Genomic DNA, 5,879 nt, shown 5'->3' on the forward strand with positions numbered 1-5,879 from the left:
TGTGTGTGTGTGAGAGCGAGAGCGCGAGAGAGAGAGAGAGAGCGAGAGAGCGAGCGAGCGAGCAAGAGAGAGAGCGAGAGAGAGAGCGAGAGAGAGAGGGAGAGAGAGAGAGAGAGAGGGAGAGGGGGGGTCACATCACAGTGGCGTCAGCTGTCTTAACAGTGGCTTGTGTACTGCAAACACATACCAGCTTCATCACTGTGTCTATCACGCGACTCTGTTCCTCTTTCGGGCTCTGTCTTTACATTTATTTTGAAAGATGAAGCTCGCGATTATGGTAAGGGGCGTTACATTTCCGACGAGTGCTTGCGGTGTTCGGCCAATCACAATGCACTGGGTCAGCTGGCCAATCAGAGCAGACTGCGCTTGTCGGAAGGAGGGACTTTGTAGAAAACGAAGCGTTTGAGAGAGGCGGGGCATAGAGGACCTACAATAATGTACAGTATTTGAAAAATAATGTGTTTTTTGAACATTAAAGCATGTCAACATATTCTGTTACACCAAATACACAAAATAATGATCTTTAAAAAAGCATCATATGACCCCTTTAATAGCCATCAGTACAGCCCTTAGTACCTACATTGTCCTTTGCTAGTGATTTTTTTCTTCAGTTTTCATTTGGAAAACCCAGGGTTACCCGAATGATAACGGTCTTCCACAAGGGAATACAATTCTCTATGATGACTGGAACAAATTGTTGCTAAGAGACGGCAACCGCGATCACACTATTAAACTTCGGTAAATGCGAGTCTTTAATGAATGTCATCACCCTCATAATGATTAGCCTTATTCAAATCACTGTACTGCTCATTATGCTAAGGGTGTATGTTGTTTATAATCACAGTCTATGAAATTATTTAACAAGTGCCTGGTTATATGCATTCATGAAGCATTTTTAAACCTCCTTAAAAATGGGTTGAATAGCCTTTTTGTGGCTACACCACATGATGCTTGGAAAGACGCATCCAACAGCCTTCCCAATGCAGGTCATTTGAGGTTCATCTATGTAAAGAAGCCATTAACGAACTCTAAATGTCACAAACCAATCAATCAGTGTCTTTCAATTATAACAGTGCTTTCACACTAATGACTCCTCAGGCAAAGAACACAGATCTGGCTGCTCTTGTTTTCAGGTGCATTACACCATCAGCCCTAGGACACAACTGAGGAACTGCTATGAAATGTATTATTTTGCCTCTCTCTAAAGCTCATTTTTCACCCCTTTTTTTTGTTGTTAGCAGCTTCAAGTGTAGCGTTTTAGTGGTACATGGAGAGCAGTGACAGATGATACCCAGAGGAAAATTATCGCTCAGGTTGCTCTTTCATAGCTCAAGAGACCATGTTTTGACACGTTTCATTAATGTATCAACTCTGTCTCAGATGTTTCTCCTAAAATCTCTTTAGAGAAATTAGAGACAAATAAGACCATCATTGAGAATAGACCTATAAAATTCAAAGGCGTCAAGTGTCAAGATCAATCCTGGTCAACAGCACTGCACATTTTATATGTTTCTGTTAAGACACCTGATTCAGACCATCAGGGATAAAGGGATAGTTCACCCAAAAATGAAAATTACCCCATGATTTACTCACCCTCAAGCCATCCTAGGTGTATATGACTGACTTGCTTTCAGATGAATACAATCGGTGTTATATTAAAAAATATCCTGGCTCTTCCAAGTTTCATAATGGCAGTGAATGGGTGTTGAGATTTTGAAGTCCAATAAAGTGCATCCATCAATACTAAAAAGTACTCCACACGGCTCCAGGAGGTTAATAAAGGCCTCCTGAAGTGAATCGATGCATTTGTGTAAGAAAAATATTAATATTTAAAACTTTTATAAACCGTAATCTCTAGCTTCCGCTAACTGTCGGACGCACGTTCACGAGAGAGCGGCATTCCAGCGGATGACAGAGAACGTAGGCGTAGCGTAACATCGCTTTAATGAATGAAATGACGTTTCAGATGAGAGAGACATGCAACATGCGCAGTGCTGTGGTTCCCCAGAAGCTGGATGGAAAACCACTGATCTAGAAAAGACAAGTGAGATTTACTTGGGTGTTGCAGAAAAATTTGATCACGCCAGTTAGCTCTGTATTAGAAGATATGAAACACTTACAAATAAAAAAGAGCTCATTTGTGATTTTCTAAACCAATCCAACAGCCAGTATTTGACCATTTTGAGATGCCACTGGCCAATATCCATGCCCATATGGCAGATTAAAATGGAAGAAATAAACAAATCTGTTGGCCGCTTTTTTCATAACCAAAATCTACAGACAACCAAATCAATGAAAAACACACAATTTAGTTTTTTCATGGAAGATAAACGATAAATAAATGTTATTTTAAGCAATTTTGTGGAGGTTCCATTGGTTATTATTAAATGAATATTTATTTTAGAATCTGGCACAACATTACAATTATTGGCCACCCATACTGGTCGAACACTAATGGAGACACTCACACTGAGACTCTTGGGCTCTGTTCCAAAACCTAGTAAGCTGTCTGTAAATGCCCTACATAGGCAGCTGTGCCTTCTAAGGAAGTTGCTGAAACAGAACCTCATAAATGATCGATTCAAAATGCTATGCACAGGCAGCAACTCTGTCTGCCAGAAATAGCATTCCTAAAACAAGACAAGGGAGACTATATTTACAATTGATTAGGGATGGCCCGATACTGAGCTCCTGTACTCGTACTCGTTAAAATGCCCCGATACCAAACGCCGATACCACACAGCATGTGATAAGTGCCATAGTCAGACAAAGAAACACCGACAAATTGATTAAAACTGGCTATAACAAAAACATATTCTTAACATATACATGAAACATAATTACTGGGTAAAATAAACTTACACATACATTTAAATAAATACATTCACTACTGTTCAACAATTCAGGGTCGGTATGATTTTAAAAAAATTCTTTATTTCAGCAAGTCTGCATTAAATTGATCATAAGTGGCAGTAAAATCATTTAGCATGTTTAAAAAGATTTTCATTTCAAATAAATGTTGTTCTTTTGAATTTTCTATTGTTTTCAGCATTGATAATAATAAGAAATGCTTCTTGAACACCAAATCAGAATATTAGAAAGATTCCTGAAGGATCATGTGACACTGAAGACTGGAGTAATGACAGCTGAAAATGTTGAAATCAATTTTGTCATCACAGGAATAAATTAACATTTTAATATATATTTTAAAATATATTTAAAAAGAAAACTCATTTTAAATTGCAACCATATTTCACAATAATACTATTAATTCAATGTATTTTTTATCAAATAAATGCAGCCTTGGTGAACATAACTAACTTTTTAAATGATGTATGTCTTGACATATTTACGCATAACATAACTAGCATAATTATGCTGCCTAGTTTAGAACAGGCTTGTTGTCTGGATTAAGTCTATAATACCTTAAAATGCTGCCTGCGTAGGCAGCGCACTAGGTTTCGGGACAAAATCATGGAGTTGGACTCATGCTTTCTAACATCACGCCAAATGGCAACACAGACCACAGATGCACATCCAAAGGGATGCAAGATGGTCCTCCAGTATGTTCTGCCTGCAAGGGCAAAGTATTCATAACATTATAGGAATGCTGTGAGATCAATCATGTCTAAAGTGGTTAGAAATAACAGTGGCCAGTTAGCATGAAACATTTAAGTAGGTCATGCTTCTGGATAGGTCTCTTTGTTTTGAGCTGACTGCAAAGAAGTTCTGCAGAATAACACATGAAAGTGAATGCAGAGAACAGACTTTCAAAGGCATCAGATCGTCTTTGCCGGAGAACATAGGAGAGAAAACAAGTAGGTGTGTGAAGATAGTAAGAGCGATAGTGGCACGACCAACAACAACAGCTCTGTGTATTTTAACCAAGTGACATGTCTGCAGGCCGGTCACATGAAAGTCGCTTTTCATTCGGTTTTCTTCAGTGGCATCGGAGCTCTTGCAAATGGAGGCTCACTTTAAAGTATTTTAACCTATTAGACCACTATCTGATGCAGGGTTTCTGCAGGTTTTGTGAAGGTTAGAAAATGTGGTTTATTATTTTGGACTTTTTAAGACCTTTTCAAGACCAAGTACAAAAAATGTAAGGAATAAACTGAAGAGAACACAATACATCACTATGTTCCCTTAGTGTAAATGTCCAAACAGCACAAAATGAGTTGTATTAGCAACACTTCACATTTTTAAAATACAACTAGGCCTAACTAACTGATCTCCATATCTTTATTTAAGTTTACAAAAGAAAATGATGTGGGGCTTGAATATTTCTGCTCCCAACCACTAGAATATGGAAATAACTTATCCTGCTTCTAATCACACTGCAAAAACAAGTAATCTTTTCTTGTTTTCCTGTGCAAATGTCAAAAGATTCTTAAAGCAAGATACATTTACTTGAGAAGCAAAATGACATAAGATAAGAAGTCTTGTTTTCTGTGAAACTCATCAAAATGAAGTGAGTTTATGATTAAAAGAAGAGTAAATATCTGCCAATGGGTTCAGAGGGGGGAAAAAATCAAAGAGAAAAGTTTTTTTTTTACCCTATGACAGATATGCATTCTTGTTTTTCAACCATTTTACTTTTGCATCTCGTATTGAAAAACAAAAATACTAAGGAAGATATTAATTGAGTGCAACATTTGATGGCATGACTTTATGAATTTAAGACCCTCTGATGTTGGTGTTCAGGCACAGGGTTTTCCCTATGAGCTTAGCATAAAATTCACGCTGTTTATTAATATGCAGAACATTTAATTAAATTTCTATTTATTTGTATAGAACTTTTCACAATAAATTGTTCCAAAAAAAAAAAAAAAAAAAAACTTCCTAAGATGTCCTACTATGCAAAATCCTATACCCTATAATCTCCACATAAGTTCCGCACATTTATGTATTAATTATTTGGGATAATTTGAAAAAGCTTTCAGCTACTAATAAGAGTTTAGTACCAATTTGCCCCCAAATCAGCACAGAAGATTCATATTTTATCTGAGCCTAGACATATGTATGAATGTATGATAGTTGAGATGTTTGCCATCATGATTCAAGCGGTAAAAAATAAATTAAAAAAATACTCAGTTTACAGACAGACAGAAGCAGACACTAGAAAATTGAGTCACCCCAAAAAAAAAAAAAAAAACACAGGCAATGGCTTTGCTAAGAGGCGACTGGCTCTTCAAAAGCTGTTTGTCTTTTCTTAATAAAAAAAAAACAAAAAAACACTTGCTTTGCCAATTTGCTATTCTTCTCTACAGCAAATTAAATACTCTTTGTTATTTTTACAAAACCTTTTGTGAGACTGCATGATGAATACCTAGAAAACAAGTAAATATGTAAACGTATATCAACCTTAAAAATACCAATTATATACAAGAGGATTTTCATAAACCTGCTTTTGAAAGACCTTGTACCCATAATAGTCCACAGTCCTTGAGTTAATGGACTGACAGAACAATTCTACTTCACTGTGACTTTGAGCTATAGAGAAAAATGATGAAACGAATGCTGAAACAACAGACACACTGGTTGAAAATAACAACAGCTTCAAGCCTACAGTGGTGCTTCATATATATTGCCGGAGGGACCATGTCTCTTTAGAGAGCTACATAAAAAGAGCAGCACAAAATATACACATAGTGGCGTGTACAAAACAGGCATTCATTAACAAAAGAAACAGTGCTGAATAAAAACACACTAAATATTTGATATTTCAGGTCCTGTAAGCATACAAACACTAAGCACTAACAAAGCGTTTTGGGCTTTTATGTAGATAAAGCGGTATTGGCTCTTAACAGACAGGGTAAAAAGGACATTTTAAAAGGTTAGTTCACCAAAAAAAATAAAAAAAAAATAAAAAAAAAAAT

General features: G+C 36.5%; 1 protein-coding gene across 1 annotated transcript in view; it reads right to left on the minus strand.

Annotated features, from left to right (window-relative positions):
* Positions 1-5,879, minus strand: part of LOC107661140 (adenylate cyclase type 5-like) — an 88,869-nt gene that overhangs the window by 48,332 nt on the left and 34,658 nt on the right. The window lies entirely within an intron of this gene.

The sequence above is a fragment of the Sinocyclocheilus anshuiensis genome, unplaced genomic scaffold (assembly GCF_001515605.1).
Source record: "Sinocyclocheilus anshuiensis isolate Anshui unplaced genomic scaffold, SAMN03320099.WGS_v1.1 scaffold2056, whole genome shotgun sequence".
Lineage (NCBI taxonomy): Eukaryota > Metazoa > Chordata > Actinopteri > Cypriniformes > Cyprinidae > Sinocyclocheilus > Sinocyclocheilus anshuiensis.